Raw genomic sequence first — 18,827 nt, 5'->3', positions numbered from 1 at the left:
TATTACACAAAAAGGGAGACAAAGGAGACATTGGAAATTATCGCCCAATTAGTTTGATGTCCAATGTGTATAAAGTATTTTCTAAAATTATACTCTCGCGAATTACAACTACACTTGATGAAAACCAACCAAAGGAACAAGCCGGCTTTAGAAGCAAATTTTCAACGATAGATCACATACACGTTGTAAGACAAATCATACAAAAATACAAAGAATACAATAAATCCTTTTATGTAGGATTCGTTGATTTTAATAAAGCCTTCGATTCTCTAGAACATTCATTTATTTGGCAAGCACTACAGAGTCAAGGAGTGGAGGCCAAATTCATAAAAATTCTTCAAAACATATATTGTGGAAGTGTAGCACAAGTGCGGCTTGAAAAAACTGGTAGACAATTCCCAATAGAACGAGGGGTTCGTCAAGGAGACCCTATATCGCCTAAGCTATTTACGGCTGTTTTGGAGAACATATTCCGGAATATAAATTGGGAAAAAAATGGCATTAACATCAACGGTGAAAATCTCAACCATTTAAGATTTGCGGACGATCTGGTCCTCTTTTCTGAATGCCCGGAAAAACTGCAGCATATGCTACAAGAACTGTCAGATCAAAGTGCAAAAGCAGGGCTATCGATGAATACCGCTAAGACCAAAATTATGACCAATTCTACGAAGACCTATAATATCACCGTTAACAACGAAAAAATCGAATATGTGGAAGAGTATGTTTACCTGGGGCAGTTAATATCGCCAAGTGACACTATGCAAAAAGAGATCGATCGGAGAATAGCCAATACTTGGAAGAGATACTGGTCCCTCAGTGAAATAATGAAAAATAAAGATATGCCTATGAAAGACAAACGAAAAGTATACAATACGTGCATTCTACCATGCCTGATCTATGGATGCCAGACATGGGCATTGACAAAAAAACAATTAAATAAAATAAACATATGTCAGAACAATATAGAAAGAAGTATCACTGGAATTAAGAGAAAAGATAAAATTAGACTAACATACGTAAAAAATATAACAAAATTAAAAAGCGTCGAAAAGGTACATAAAATGCAAAAGTGGAGATGGGCAGGACATATGTTAAGAGAGACACAAGAAAAGTGGACAAAGAATGTAACGGAATGGTACCCAAGAGATGGCCATAGAAGTAAAGGCAGAAAAAATCAAAGATGGGAAGATGATTTCAAAAGAATAGCTGGCGGAGAGTGGCTGAGAAAGTCAAAGGACAGAACCTTGTGGAAAACATTAGAGGAGGCCTATGTCGAGAGACAAGCTGTTTCCTAGCATTAAAATATATATATATATATAATATTTAGATATAAGCATTGTAAATTTTAACAGCAATAAAGGCTTATTATTATTATTATTATAGTATAGATATAAACACAGCCCACTAAGTTTCTTGTCGGATCTTCTCAGTGGGTTGCGATTCAGTGAAGCACTGCTTTTGCTAGTGACACCGAGTTCGCTCATATTGAGCCCAGTGAGCTCACCTACCACTACGCGCGTAGCTGGAAGCCATCAAAAATTAGATAGGGATAAATTTAAATATAAAATGGTTGGTTTAACCATCATAATGAGAAGTATGACGGCTCTGCAGCTAAAAAAATAGGAAAGCTACGCGATTTTTGGAGTCAAGCAGAGACAATGGCCAATAAAACTCGCCTGCTTTCATACGTTTTTTTTGTTAACTTTATTCCTTATTACAGTAGCAGACAATGTGTGTAAAATCACAGGAAGTTTTCGCTTTGATATAATGAACCAGCTTATCATGCCTACGTTTAATAATATGTATATGTTACAAGACCGCTTAGGTATGTGAATGACGAGATTCGTGTACATTCAATGTTAAGGAAGTGTATACTTCGAGTGAGTTCGGTGCTTCCTTTGCATTCTGTTTTTTGACAAGTCTTAGTAGATTGCCTCGTTGTTCAAGTGGTCAGTGACTAATGTAATGTAATAGGCTTCGGTCACAGATTGCGAAGTACATTCGGTATTAAAGTGTATTTATATTTGTATTGTATGTATTCTTGTATTCAAATCAGGATAATAAATAATAGTTTAAAAAAACTAACAAAAGACGTTTTTATTATTTATTTTTTAGTTGAATTTCAATTTTTTCAATTTTGTTTTAATATTGAATTATCATCGGTCCTTAATAAGTATGCCATATTTCGAGTTAATTCGACGTTTTGAAGGGGTTCAAAATCATGTTCAAAGATTCCGTTACATACTAACATACATACGTCTGAAGCTAATAAAAGCGTATTAAAAACGGTGATGAATACAACAAACTAGCAACCGGTCAGGATTTGCATTGAAACTATAATACATTATAGTAATAATGTTTAAATAAAAATTGTTCAAAGCTTTAATTTTATTGAATTCCATTATTCTTCCACCAAAAGTGACTAACTTCTTATATCAACTTTCTATCCCAAACTCACTCAATAAGGTGCTGCTTATAGAAAATCGCCAATATACGTATACATTTACTTCTAACAAGAAACAGATATTGAAGATTAGTATTTTAGAACGAACGTGACGAGTTTTCATATGTTGATATTCCCACCCACCTGATGGTGAGTGGTTACCGTCGCCCATAGACTTCGGCAATGCCAGGGGCAGAGCCAAGCCGCTGCCTACCAAAAAGTTACTAGTACAAGCTCAAACGATCAAAGTAAACGCTCCTTCAAAAGCAAGCCCGGTGGATCCGAGACAAATCTTCGGCAATTAGTCGGACAGGTCTAACATGTGTGTGGAGTGACGCGTTTACACTTCGCGACGGACAAGTCACTATCACTCCAATTATAATATACGATACGATATCGTTACGTTGTTAGTTTTATATTAACGGATACGACATGTTAATCGTATTTTATAGGATTTTTATTATATTGAACTTGATACTTACTGGTGGTAGGACCTCTTGTGAGTCCGCGCGGGTAGGTACCACCGCCCCGCCTATTTCTGCCGTGAAGCAGTAATGCGTTTCGATTTGAAGGGTGGGGTAGCCGTTGTGACAATAATGAGACCTTAGAACTATGTCTCAAGGTGTGTGGCGCATTTACGTTATAGATGTCTATGGGCTCCAGTAACCACTTAACACCAGGTGGGCTGTGAGCTCGTCCACTCATATAGCAATAAAAAGAAAGAAAAAAAATGAAACTGAGACAGAGATCTAGAGATCCTACTAAGTGATTTAGCTTCGCAGAAACCCGCCGCCGCCGAGCAGGGGGTCGGGACCGGGGTCGTATCCGTGACCTGGCCCCCTAAGAGCTAGGGGTCCGACCCGTTTTGTGCGGGGAGGGACCCAGACGAGGGGTGGCGTGCTCTGCACGCTCACCCGCAATAGGAAGCCGGGTGATGGTAGACCGCGTTCCCCCGACCGCTCTGGGGGAAGGTGTAACGCGGCGCCATCAAAGCGGGCTCTCGGCCCGCTGAACGAGGGAACCGGTGGTCGTTTCGCTGGCGGCCACCGGTCCGGCGTCCGTGGGACGGTGGGATGGATGTAATGTGCTCTGCGTCAACCCTGTCCCGCCGTTTCAATAGCCCCGACTGGGCTCTGGCCCGGTCCGAGGTAGGGCGCCGGTTGTGAGCGGCAGGAGTTTTTAGTGAGGTTCAACTCCCACATACCCCACCTGCCGCGCGGGTGGGGATCCGGCGATTTTCTCCTGTGGAAAAAAAAAAAAAAAAAAAAAAAAGTGATTTAGCTTCGGTGACTATGGGATATATATAGCAGTCTACCTATACCCGTCTACCTATGCCCGTCTACCTATGCCCGTCAACAGCATTTATAATATTAGACAAAAGTGTATAGATAACATGCTTGTGTTTCATCACAATTTACACATTTTTTTTGGTAAGAGAGTGTTAACTATGCACATGGAAAGATATAGAGGAAGAGGTAGACCTAAGAAATTGATGGATTGCGTGAAAGACGATAATATGTGTAAGAGGGAAGTGAACTAATAAATGGTGTATGATTGAGGAGTATGGAAGGAGAAAGCAGAATGGCAGGAGAATGATGTACTACTTTTTTGATGTACAGGGTGGCCCATAAGTCCTTTGATATGAAAAAAATTTTATTAAAATAAAACTAATTACATTATGAATTAAATTTTTATTTACATAAAAAGCTTAAAAAACGGGAATTATTTTTTGAAAATAACATCTCCTAAATGTAATCCGTTGCGATCACGGCACTCTTGCAAACGACGTCTAAAATTGTCGATGACTGCGCGGCACGTCACTGCTGAAATGCTTGTCATTTCTCTGCGGATGTTTTCTTTTAGGGCCTCAATTGACCGCGGGTTTGTGTCGTATACTTTAGCCTTAAGGTAGCCCCACAAAAAAAAATCCATCGGGGTCAGATCTGGACTACGTGGAGGCCAGGAAATGTCTCCTCTCTTAGAGATAACTTTGCCAGGAAAAAGTTGACGGATAACGGGCATAGCAGTGTTAGAGGTGTGAGAAGTGGCCCCATCCTGTTGAAACCACGTCCTGGCATTAAAGCCTGAAAAGTTTTGCAATTCTGGTATGAAAAACTCTTCGATCATAGCCACAAATCGCTCCGACGTAACAGTAACTGCGCGCCCTCTGCCATCCTCAAAGAAGTAAGGCCCTAGGATACCATGGGCTGACATAGCGGCCCAAACAGTCACTTTCGGACTATGTAAGGGCTTCTGATGCTTAAGTTTTGGATTGATGGGGCTCCAATAGCGGCAATTTTGTTTACTAACATGCCCGTTAAGATGGAAATGAGCCTCGTCAGAGAACATTATGTTATTGAAGGAAGTAAACCGATTCAACATTTCATTCGCATAATTTTGTCTTTGAATACCGTCAGTTTCCTTTAATTCTTGAACCAACTGAATTTTGTAAGGGTGCATATGTAAATCTTTCTTCAAAATCCGTTGTAACGATGTCCTGGATACGTTTAATGCTCTGGCGCGCTTACGAGTTGACTGTGTCGGATTTTCGCGAATAGACTGTGTCACTGTGTCTATGTTTTGTTCCGTACGTGACGTCCTTGGGCGACCCAACCGCGGTTTATCTAACGTCGAACCGGTCTCCACGAACTTAGCAACCCAGTTCTTAATCGTTTGAAGAGTTGGAGTGTCGTCAAAGTTGTGTAAACCTTTGTGTTCTCGAAATTTACGCCGCGCAACGGTTGCCGAATTGTCGTTTTTATAAAACTCGCGCACACAAAACGCACGGTCCGCTCCGGTAAAACGCTCCATCGCGACTAAATTCCCAGAAACCGAAGTTACTCCCCCCGCTTCCCCTGCACCGCTCACGCGCGCCCTGTTCGTTTTATTCAAATTTTACTTTTCAAAGGACTTAGGGGCCACCCTGTATCTCTAAAACAAATGGTTAATACATAGTAAATATAATTTTTATATTAATTTTTATACTGTATGCGATTATAAAACGGAAATCTAATTTAAAATAGCATCCCATTTAATTGTTTTTACCAACCTAAATCCTGACCCGTGTTTGAATGTAATTCTTATCACATCAAGCTCACTGCCAATTAAAAGCTTGTCATATTATATTGATGCAGTTTAGAACTTGACTTTCATCTGTGTGAAATATGTGTACGTGTGTGCCTTAAAATCTTACGTCGACAGACGCCCTTTCAAATTCTTTCAAATATCTCTTTAACTTTAGTTAGCCGTCAGTAGTATAGAAAAACTTGACGTATACTTTTATAATTCCAGAATACTTGATTTTTGAAGTGAAAACTTCTTTAGAATCGTTGTCATTTCAAACCGGATGCAACGGAAAAAACGACAGGTAAGAGACACAAATACAAAAATGTGTAGGATGAAGCCAGCAAAGAATGAGACAGAAATATACATACTATTTAATACAGCGCCATCTGTGAGATTTTTTAATACTAACGTGTGTATGAAAGCTCTTGTAGTGAATTTTAATTTAGGATTATACGTGAAATTAAAATATAAATTCACAGAGGGCGCTACCTTACAATTATTTACTAATGACAAAATTTTACATATACTTAAGACGTTTAGGATAATTGTATTTTAATTTTGGAAGGTTTCACTTCTATCACGTGTGAATTGCACACATTTTGTTTTTTTTTAATTTAGTTTATTGATATTAAATGTTGGAAAAAGTGTTACACAAAATTATTTGCTATTGAGAATGATTAGTAAAGGCGTGTGTTTTTTTATTTCCGCTATTAAAGGTAATAATAACATTACTTCGAAGACATTCCTCGTATATCACTGTGTTTAACTTTGTGACTTAAACACGCGTTATTCTATTAACCCTTAGACGCAGCCCACCGAGTTTCTCGCTGGATCTTCTCAGTGGGTCGCTTTTCCGATCCGGTGGTAGATTCTGCGAAGCACTGCACTTGTTAGGGCCAGTGTTAGCAACACTCCCGGTTTGAGTCCCGTTAGCTCACCTACACGTCAAATCACGTCGTCCACCCATCTAAGCAATAAAAAATAAAACTGGAGGTTTCGCAACAACCCATGGTCATTCGGTAACGTGCGAACTTATTGTGGTACACTTCATTCACGGTTGTTTGCATAAGAGTTAGTGTATTGCGCAAACGAACGCTCTGAGATCGTAGTCAATGAATGATAAAAAACTGTTATTTTTTGTACGTTATTACAAACTTAAGTCGTACACTGTGTGCATTACTAATAAAAATCTTACGTTACGGACGTTTTTTCCTGGTTAGGGTACCTCTCCGCGTAGTCCCATAAGGAACTTCGTTCCAAAAAAAAATTTAGGAAAAAAAGAAGCTATTCTAACAAAATCAATCGTATCGCACATTATAAAAGTCATTGGTAAGTGCATCAATCTAATTGCAGAACCCGTCTCTCTCATTGCGTATTGCAATACTCGTTTGATTACACAATTTTATAAAGAACACACGACAATCCGATTCTAAAACAGTTAACGTAATGTAATTAAATTCTGTTGCTTCCGGGAAATAGGGTAGGTAGGTTGGTGCCTTCGTAATATGCCGTCTAATTAAACGAATCCAAGCTTTAATTGATACTGATTATTTATCATTTCTAGCTACCGTAAATCGTGTTACTGCTTTATTAAAATATTTTAGTGTATCCTATGTATATACTATATGTATATATTAGGAATAGTTCTTATTAAGTTTGATAGTTTGACAGAGCGTGAATGTCATCAGATCGTCTTCTCGCATTAAAACTGTATAATCTCAAACTCTTACTAATTTTACAGGAGAGTGTTTTAAAGGTTTGACATGGCGTAATATTTTTAATATTAATCATATTTTTGCAACATTTTTTATTTTATTTTTTACCAGTTACATTATCTGTCTTTTAAATTAAGATAAAAATATGTATTAATTTTGTTAATAGTAGTCAAAACATAGGTAAATTAAAAACAAAACTAAAACTAAACTACGCTCTTTTGACAGTATTTATGAGAAAAATACTGGTGATACCAAATGTTTACGCATATTAACTCAACTTCAAATATTTTTGTAAAATTTTAAACTTTTAATGCGAAAAGGCGAGGTGTAAATTACCTTGAAACATGAAGTATAGAAATGAAAAGACAATTTCATAGGAACCTAAGCTGAACCTGGCATTGTTGACATTTATGAGCGACGGTAACCACTCACCATCAGGTGGGTCGTATGCTTACAAGGGTAACAAAAATAAAACCTTTATAAATATTTTATAGAACTAACGAAAATTGTAATATAAAAAGATTTACGGGACATAACACTTCCCAAACGATCACCAAAGTCGTTGCATTAACGGTGAGCAATTAAAATTCCGGTTCGAGATAATTTAATTAATTTAATTAAAGACGCGATTAAACCAGAACTTTATTAAGGGAAAACAATATTTATCAGTGTCGCATCAACTTTATTTTCTTAATATTGAAGTGGGTTCAGCAGAGATTATAGAGCATAAGCGGAGCGATTCTCGTAAATATTTGTCGATGAACTGAATAAAAATATTAATACTTTTCCTCTTCTTTAGTCGCGCTTTTCATAGTTATTATAATGATTATATTTGCAAACAAATCACGCACGATCTTCCGGCTCTAAGTTATGATTATAAACGGCTAAATACACACATATATAGATAATAAGTAGCCAGACAAGGCAGCGGCTTGGCTCTGCCCCTGGCATTGCTGAAGTCCATGGGCGACGGTAACCACTCACCATCAGGTGGGCCGTGTGGTCGTCTGCCTACAAGGGCAATAAAAAAAAAGACAAAGACCAAACAAACCTGTTCATCACACGAATGTTTGCCCAATGTGGGAATCGAAGCCACGACCCTCGACGCAGCAGTCAGAGGCGCTAACTATTGCACCACCGAGTCGGCTGAAACTTATAGTTTTCAGTTTTGTATTAACTCATCCAATTTAGGAGCTATTGTTCCTGTACCCTTTGTGGACTTGCATATTGGCAAGTCTGTCGGAAACTTACACACAAGACAAACGCCTAAACTCTTTCTAATTATTATTAGAAACAGTATTATTATTCTTTTAATTATTATTCTTCTTCTTATTAGTTATTTATAATAAATATACTGTCTGTAATCGGGAATGAGGCTTCAAGTTCAATATTATTGTTTCAGTTAATTGCACATAATATCGAAACACTCAATACAGAAAAATAAATAAAAAATAAAATTCAATGTCACACAGACATAGATTTGTGTAAATTTTAATAATAATGCAATGCATAAAATGCAAATCATGGATCCAAAAATGGATAAAGCAAAAGTAAAGTACCAAAAGAGGGAACAAAAATAGTCCCTCCCTATGGCACGTTGCCATGGATATCATGGATATGGCGATATAACCTAAAAAGGGATGGCGTCAGGTAAGCAGTCGGTCGCAAAACTCATAATCATTATAATTCAAATCATCAAATAAATATCACCCCTGTCAGGAAGGCGATCAAGCCTGAGCAAAGGGGATTTCCTCGAGTTCTGATCCGTACTTAGTAAAGGGTCACGAGGACCTAAGAAGTCGTAAAACTCATTACAAATGCATAGAGATGCAGCATAAAAAAGATTTCATACTTTGTCGACTCCACGTAATGTGGGATAAGAGCAAGAAAAGGGAGAATTGCTACAGAAATTTTAATAATTTATAGGGTTAGGATTATTTAGAGGGTAGTTTTGCCTCAGTATTCTAATGTCGACGGAGAACGCCTTAGTCCATTGTGGCCGCGAAAACCGACAATAATGTAATGATAAAAGTAGTTTTTACTGGTGGTCGGACCTCTTGTGAGTCCATTAGGGTAGGTACCAGCACCTTGTGCCTATTTCTGCCGTGAAGCAGTCATGTGTTTCGGTTTAAAGGGTGGGGCAGTCGTTGTAACTATATCTCAAGGTGGATACCTTGGTGCATACCTTAGAACCCATATCTCAAGGTGGTTGGCGGCATTTACGTTGTAGATGTCTATAAGCTCTAGTAACCACTTGAACAGATGGGCTGTGAGCTCGTCCACCCATATAAGTAATAAAAAAAAATGTTTGCCTCCGTTTTCCTAGTTTTCGAAGCCACGCACATAATTACCATAATCTTGAGTTATTCATATGGTTGTAGTAAAGATCTGGTGACATTATCAGTTCGCTGACTGTACCAGTGTATTGCAATCGCTAATTGGTATTTTCTGGTGGTGGCGCATGTTTGGAAGCCCACAGAGGTGGGTATCACCATCTTTCCTGCTACTACCGCAAAACAGTCATTCCTGTTTGAAGAGTGATAGGTTCTTTATATATAAGACAACCTTCAATTCAATTATTAATTACATTAGCTGCCTGCCAGCTCGATCGAGTACCAAAGCAAAAGCTGTACACATAAATTTCATAATTATCTTACTTATCATATACATATGTGCCCTCCGAGACTGGAAAGGACACTAATAGCAAATTAAAGTTTCAATACAACAGCCACAAGCCATTTTCTTATTTTATTGCTTAGATGGGTGGACGAGCTCACAGCCCACCTGGTGTTAATTGGTTACTGGAGCCCATAGACATATACAACGTTAATGCGTCACCCAGCTTGAGATATAAATTCTAAGGTCTCAAGTATAGTTACAACGGCTGCCCCGCCTTTCAAACCGAAACGCATTACTGCTTCACGGCAGAAATAGGCAGGGTGTTGGCTACCCGCGCGTACTCACAAGATATCCTACCGCCAATATATTCTGCTGTGCTTATAGTGGTTATGCGTATGACCAAGTATACCCGGATACTGAACATAAATAATCGTTTCTTTTCACAGATAATAAGAAAGAATCGGTCCATGTTATAGTAGTTTTTTGAGACTTCAGCCTAACGTCTTAAGGTGTGTAAGGTTTGCGGGATCCAGTAGCCATTCTCAGTGAGCTGTGACCTCATAGATCCAACAAGAGAAAAATAAACGAACCGATCATAACGTAGAACTCTCTAGAGCCATATAAATAACACATTCTTGAACCGAGGAGGACGTTGACCCTCAGCCAGTCCAACAAAAAGCCCAGCAACACAAATAAGCTATTGTGGTTAAATAAATTAAAATTCAGTATCACTGGATCTCATAAATAAACTATAAATTCGCTAAAACCTGTTGCATCGGAGCAGACGGGCTATACAAGAAATGTTGTAAATTTAAAATGTTTCTTAAACGCGTTTCCGGCATGAAATATATGGCCATTGTCCATTCATAAGTTCGCATAATCATGACATTAACATGTCAAATTGAAAAATCATATGTTTCTCAATAAACGATTATTTTTTCCTTATGCTGTTACGTCCGAAACAAATATCACGGATTCCGGTTACCCCTTAACATTATCTGGCCGTTTGCCCGCCTATAAATCTAGTCTAATTTAGAAAATTAATTTATGTCATATCTACTGGTGGTAGGACCTCTTGTGAGTCCGCGCGGGTAGGTGCCACCACCCTGCCTATTTCTGCCGTGAAGCATTAATGCGTTTCGGTTTGAAGGGCGGGGCAGCCGTTGTGAGTGTACTGAGACCTTAGAACTTATGTCTCAAGGTGGGTGGCGCATTTAAGTTGTAGATGTCTATGGGCTCCAGTAACCACTTAACACCAGGTGGGCTGTGAACTCGTCCACCCATCTAAGAAAAAAAAAAAACAAGCCAGGCGTTAGTCCTTGATTACCCGCTCCGCTCATCAAAGTAACCCGGTCTTAATCTTCAAGAGCTGCCCCAATCAAACTATATCTGCTTTAGTTTCCAATTAGTTTTAATTACTATGGATATATCATTACGAAGCATCCGATGAGAGGTGTTTTGTTTCACAAGAAAGAAGTATCGTTAAAATATGAAACATTAAGAAAGCCATTGGAAATATTTCTTTGAGAACACACAGGAGATGTCGTATTTTCTTTTCTGACTATTATTAAGTACTAGCTGACCCGGCAGACTTCGTAGTGCCTGAATCGATAAATGAAAGACCTAAACTTTTGTATAAAATTAACTTAAAACAAACCAAAGGAACCCGTCCGACGGGGGACACATCAAAGGAAAAACAAAATTGTTATTTTTATTTAATTCCGAGCATTTCCATATTAATCTACCTTTTAAACCTTCTCTGGACTTCCACAAATAATTCAAGACCAAAATTAGCTAAATCGATCCAGCCGTTCTCGATTTTTAGCGAGACTAACGAACAGCCATTCATTTTTATAGATAAGCAATAACTACTAAACTGATATCTGCACTTATTAATTTCGATATTGAATTATTTCATATTATTTTCTTCTGTTTTCGCGATTAAAACTATGTAATATTGACGGTTCAAATAATTCTTTCGAATATATTAAGGAGTACTTTTTATATAAAACAGATTGAAGCTAGCACAATATTAAAATTTCCGCTAGGAACAATACCTCAGTCGTACGACAATAATAAAGGCGATATGAAATGCTGGATGTGGACTGGGCAGGACCAGGTCAATGTCAATGGCAAAACAAGTTGTTGATACCCTCGCTGTGTTTTCGCGCGGTTGCTACTCGAGAAGTTTTTGTCTCCAGCGGCCATATATTCTTCAAAGCAATGCACCTTATCCACTGCCCCTTAATCCCGCAATCCTTCAGCCTATGTTACCTTAGTTCTTTTGCAAATCTCCTCATTCTTGGTTCGATCTTACAGGGAAACTTTGAGTTACTGGTGGTAGGAAGGACCTCTTGTAAATCCGCGCGGGTGGGTACTTCACCTGGGCTATTTCTGCCGTGAAGCAGTAATGCGTTTCGGTTTGAAGTGTGGGGCAGCCGTTGTAACTATACTTGAGACCTTAGATCTTATATCTCAGGTGGGTGGCGCATTTACGTTGTGGATGTCTATAGGCTCCAGTGACTACTCTAACACCAGGTGGGCTGTGAGCTCGTCCACCCAACTAAGCAATAAAAAGAAAAGCATAACCCTCGAAATTGCCCTTTGAGTTATTTTGACCCTCTGATAAGGCTAACAAAACAGTTATGTCACACAAATTGCTTACTGGAGCTAATAGAGTTATAAGCCAACACGAATTTGCTAGTTTATAACACCATATTTTGCCAATTCACAAATCAATCGCATGCATTCGCTACGTGACATCAATACGCTCCCGTAATCACTTATCATCTGTTATTCCGACAGCTCGACGGCTCATAAGCAATAAAAACACTAATCCAAAAACTATCATTACCTTAATTATCCGGTCTGTTTAATTACGCATTAAATTCTCGAACTGGTAATTGTAAGAGTTATTGCCTTTTATGCCTTCCAGTTGCAACATGCGCCTTAAGTACTCGATTTGATGGTCGGACCACCGGCTTCTTGAGTTTTATTTGCGTTTGTCAAAGTTTTAATGTCTTCATTACAAAGTGCCTGACGTCATGTGAGGCTCTCACGCGATCAACCGCTACAGTTTGAGGCGTTGTTGGTCCTGTATACCTGACGAAATATAAACTTTAATCCTTTTAGTGCTGAGCTTATTTTCACATATTTTGCAGATGTTGCTAAAGTATTTTTGAAAACTAAAGTACCTTATAAAAAACTATAATATAATTTAAAAAAATATATGTATGTACCAAAATTAATGATAAACTAGCAGATGACCGTTTTTTTTTCGATAATTTGTGTTTTTTAGAAATTATATTTAAATACGAATTACATATTGATAAAATGATGAAATATGAATAATATTTTTCGATCTTACCGACAGAATAATAAAAAAATATGAACTGGTTATTTAAAGAAAAAATCAAAATTATCGAGATGCCGTTTCCGGGATTCAGATTATATGTATATATTTATATACAAGACTTGCTCGTTTAAAGATATTGATAAATTTACAGCACAATAATTTGAAATGGTTTTTTATAAATGTTATTAACTTATTAAATACATTATACCTGCTCGCGGTTAGTACTGGTCGATACCTAATATCTATAATCAAACTGGGCAAAAAGTCGGTATTTCGACGCCCCGGACTTTATACGCATTAATAGAGAGTCGATCTAGCGACGTAACGCGGCTTAATTTCTCTGCGAAATTACGTGACCTTAGTTTGTTAAGCCATCAACTGACAATTTTGCTCAGTGCACATGTATCCAGACAAACTTTGTAACATACTGCTTAGCATCGGTAATGACAGCAACACTTGGAGACGCAACGCGGAAGCTGTTGTAGCCAATAAAAACACAGCGTCATTAACCACTACTAAAGTAGGGGATTATAAAATAAATAAATAAAAAAGTTTCGAGTTAATTGGACGAACATTGTCTGGACGCGCATAAAGTCACAAATACACATGTAATAAAATAACATTAACTTCAGGATTACTTCCAGAAATATCATCCCGAAGCCGTCGGAGAATTTAACGCTTTGCCGAACCCGAAGCAAAGTTAAAACACGCGTTTTCACTTAAAGCCCACGAAAATGCAAATGAAATGCAATTTTAGTGCCCTAAAAACTGAACCGAATATGGCTTGCACGGCCCACGAGGGTTATCTGCAAACTTAACCGTTTGGAATAAAGGTTATTTTTGTTTGCGCGACATAAAAGCAAAAAGTCTCGTTGCAATGCAGACGAATTTAGCGGGAGACCGGTGCACGGTGCTGAAAAAAAAGCTAAGTAAACTGCTTAGACTTTGGCGAACTACGTAAACTTTTAGACTACATCATTAACGTTGCAATTCAAAATAAAGTCACCTAAAGATATATTAAGACAGGGGCTTTAAATGCAGGAATTGGTTAACGGTGGTCTCGGTTACTTGGTAATTATAGGAGCCTACAGCTGCGTAATTAGCGCCACACACCTTGAGAAATGAGACAAACACCATTGGGGCCTAAAAGGATAAAACGCCCGATTTACTCGTATTGAACGTGACGATTATGGTGGTGGTGGAATCCCCCAGCCATGTATGGAGGTACCAAGTTTTGTGTGTACCAATTTCTAATTAGGAAGGCTATTTTCCAAGATCTAATACATTATTATTATCATCATTCTTCTGCCCATACTCCTCTGTCATGTACCGTTTCTTCGCTCACTCCCCATCCATTTTTTCTTAGGTCTACTTTCTTATTTCCAAGATCCAATTCAAAAACTAAAAATTTCAAACGTTCACAATTAGAATATCCCGATTCTATTTCGATGCGTTTGGGGCTTAGAGCTCCCTAATACGAAGCCCCTCTCTAAAAATACCTTGGAATAGATGGAGTCTACGTGTCGTCCATCCATTGTCTGACTGACTCGGTGGTGTAATAGTTAGCGGACCTGATTGTTGCGCCTAGGGTCGTGGGTTCGATAACCACATTGGGCAAACATTGTGTGATGAATAGATTTTTTGTTCTTTATTGGGGTGTTTACAATCTATATATGTGTATAAGTAAGTTTGTCACTCTCTGGTACCTATAACACTGGGAATCCTAAATTAGGGCCAGATGACCGTGAGTGATTTGTTCGCAGTTATTATCATTGTCAGTGGACTGTAGAAAAGCAACTCTCAAGTTCATTAACCCAATTTCAAAATGACTTAGAGCCAATTTTGTTGATCTCTATTCATTAGTGTTATAAACGCGCACTCTGTCTAGGTTGACGTCTTCTTACCGAAACACCTGAACCGATTTTGACGAATGTCTGTTTGGAAACAGTTCGAGCTCTGGGAAGTTAATCGTTGTTCACTCCGACGAATATACCGGAAAGTTTTGTTAAGTAACATGTCAGTGTTTGTCTGTCATCGGCAACCGGCCTCTCAGTATGGACGTCCTTATTATCAAGATCTTAAAGTCGTGGTTTCTTAAAGCATAAGACGTCCGGTGTTCTAGTATGGAATGATATGAGTGTGCCGATGCCCGGATCCCGTAGGCAGGTACAACATTTTCTAATTAAACACGTACTTAGCAAAGTATGTTTACGGATGACTTCCAGGTTGAAGGAAGTACATGGGGTAACACAAATCAAGAATATGCCGGAAAGTTTCGTTAAGTAACATGTCAGTGTTTGTCTGTCATCGGCAACCGGCCTCTCAGTATGGACGTCCTTTTTATCAAGATCTTAAAGTCGTGGTTTCCTAAAACATAAGACGTCCGGTGTTCTAGTATGGAATGATATGACTGTGTGGGTGTTCGAATCCCGTAGGCTACTTGCCATTTTTTATAATTATAAACACGTACTTAGCACAATATGTTTAGGGATGACTTACACGATGAAGGAAGTACATGGGGTAATAAAAATCAAAACTCGCCAATACATTATTATTTACCTTATTACTAGTGGTAAGCCGTCTGGAAAAATCACACGGGTAGCTACCGGTTTTTAGGCAGCGGCTTGGCTCTGCCCCTGGCATTGCTGAAGTCCATGAGCGACGGTGACCACTTACCATCAGGTGGGCCGTCTGCTCGTCTGCCTACAAAGGCAATAAAAAATAAAATAAAAAATACCACTATCTTGTTTGTAGGGTGGGGCAGTCGTACTATAGAACCGAAGCATAGAATGACATTAACGTTGGTAACCTCTTTGGACGCTGGTAACCATTTAACGCTTCTTTATTAAAAAAACGCCCACAGTCGAATCTCAGTATGGTACAACGCCTATTGCCTTTTCGTGGCCCATTTAATACAGGGTGGCCCATAAGTCCTTTGAAAAGTAAAATTTGAATAAAACGAACAGGGCGCGCGTGAGCGGTGCAGGGGAAGCGGGGGGAGTAACTTCGGTTTCTGGGAATTTAGTCGCGATGGAGCGTTTTACCGGAGCGGACCGTGCGTTTTGTGTGCGCGAGTTTTATAAAAACGACAATTCGGCAACCGTTGCGCGGCGTAAATTTCGAGAACACAAAGGTTTACACAACTTTGACGACACTCCAACTCTTCAAACGATTAAGAACTGGGTTGCTAAGTTCGAGGAGACCGGTTCGACGTTAGATAAACCGCGGTTGGGTCGCCCAAGGACGTCACGTACGGAACAAAACATAGACACAGTGACACAGTCTATTCGCGCAAATCCTACACAGTCAACTCGTAAGCGCGCCAGAGCATTAAACGTATCCAGGACATCGTTACAACGGATTTTGAAGAAAGATTTACATATGCATCCTTACAAAATTCAGTTGGTTCAAGAATTAAAGGAAACTGACGGTATTCAAAGACAAAATTATGCGAATGAAATGTTGAATCGGTTTACTTCCTTCAATAACATAATGTTCTCTGACGAGGCTCATTTCCATCTTAACGGGCATGTTAGTAAACAAAATTGCCGCTATTGGAGCCCCATCAATCCAAAACTTAAGCATCAGAAGCCCTTACATAGTCCGAAAGTGACTGTTTGGGCCGCTATGTCAGCCCATGGTATCCTAGGGCCTTACTTCTTTGAGGATGGCAGAGGGCGCGCAGTTACTGTTACGTCGGAGCGATATGTGGCTATGATCGAAGAGTTTTTCATACCAGAATTGCAAAACTTTTCAGGCTTTAATGCCAGGACGTGGTTTCAACAGGATGGGGCCACTTCTCACACCTCTAACACTGCTATGCCCGTTATCCGTCAACTTTTTCCTGGCAAAGTTATCTCTAAGAGAGGAGACATTTCCTGGCCTCCACGTAGTCCAGATCTGACCCCGATGGATTTTTTTTTGTGGGGCTACCTTAAGTCTAAAGTATACGATACAAACCCGCGGTCAATTGAGGCCCTAAAAGAAAACATCCGCAGAGAAATGACAAGCATTTCAGCAGTGACGTGCCGCGCAGTCATCGACAATTTTAGACGTCGTTTGCAAGAGTGCCGTGATCGCAACGGATTACATTTAGGAGATGTTATTTTCAAAAAATAATTCCCGTTTTTTAAGCTTTTTATGTAAATAAAAATTTAATTCATAATGTAATTAGTTTTATTTTAATAATTTTTTTTTCATATCAAAGGACTTATGGGCCACCCTGTACTTTACAAAGTTACCTTTGTGAGCCGAATGATGTGTCTCGACTTTATTTATGAATATGCGACGGATGGCCATACCAAAGCAGCTGCTGTCGCAATCCCGAGCTCACATTAATAGTATTAGCTCGCAGTGTTGCACACAGGATCCGACCACTTTACATTCGGAATGCTGCGGGGACTTTCGGAATAAAATCAGTCGAGTATCCTCTTGTATCTGCGATCCACATCCCGGACAAATATTGGGTGTCCCAATAGGAGGTTTCATTTTGCTGGTAAAATAAATAATTGTTTAAAAAAACTAAAAAAAACACGCTTTATACATATAAAATTCAACTAAAAAAATTGAAAATAAATTTAACTAAATAAAAATTGAAAATAGTGTAAAAAATATATATATTTTATTGTAAAAAAAGCGGTAAAACAAACTATTATTTATTTTTAATTTCTTAGTAATTTTTTTTTTTGGAATTTGAATAATGGAATAATATTATCAAATTAGTGTATTGTCATCGGTCCTCGATAAATCTGCAAATTTTGAATGAAATCTGGCCGTTTAAAGTGGGTTAAAATCGCGTCTAAAGGAGTCAGTTACAAACATACAAACATACAACAAGTGAAGCTAATATAAAGCGTGTAAAAAATACTATTCTTAAGCGAAATCATCGAAGTCCATTTTCGAGAGGTAGGATGCGATTAATAATGGAAAACTGTCATCCAAATTGCCACTACGGCTTTCTTTTTTTATTGCTTAGATGGGCGGACAAGCTCACAGCCCACCTGGTGTTAAGCGGTTACTGGAGCCCATAGACATCTACAACGTAAATGCCCCATCCACCTTGAGATAGAAGTTCTAAGATCTCAAGTATAGTTATTAACTGTTAGTTACTACTAATAATTTTTTCTTCTTTCCTTTTTTTCTTTTTTCTTTTCTTTATAATTTCTTCTTCATACTTGAAAAAGAAATACTTGTAACCTGTTATTTGCATGAAATAAAAGGCTTATTATTATTATTATTATATACTACTAATACTACTAATAGTAATAGTAACTAATACTACTAGTTACTATTACTATTCGTTATTAACTCGTAATACACGATATTTCTCTACCATGAACGTAATTCCTTAAGGACTAAAATATAATATACGTAATGTAATAATTAGCAACGCTTATGACTCAACCTGACGCTATTCCCTTGGCGAGTTCAACTGAAAAAACCATTGAAGCAGAGAGGTTAATCATGCATCTTAAATTTCGCAAACTAAAAACACTTTAAAATTCGAGAAGTTAAAGACTAAAGTCCTATGGCAGTTGTGGATTATTTTACTGGCAATTAAAGTTCTAATGTTTCGAAACAAAACCATGAAACAATTGAAGGCGTAAAATGTTAATTGTTTTAAATG

At 38.3% G+C, this 18,827-nt stretch overlaps 1 protein-coding gene across 8 annotated transcripts in view; it reads left to right on the top strand.

Moving 5' to 3' along the window:
• LOC101739913 (irregular chiasm C-roughest protein) overlaps nucleotides 1-18,827 on the top strand; it is a 102,912-nt gene that overhangs the window by 20,798 nt on the left and 63,287 nt on the right. The window lies entirely within an intron of this gene.

This window comes from Bombyx mori, chromosome 24, assembly GCF_030269925.1.
Source record: "Bombyx mori chromosome 24, ASM3026992v2".
Taxonomy (NCBI): domain Eukaryota; kingdom Metazoa; phylum Arthropoda; class Insecta; order Lepidoptera; family Bombycidae; genus Bombyx; species Bombyx mori.
Note: the sequence above shows the minus strand (reverse complement) of the source record. Positions and strands in the feature narration are given on the sequence as shown.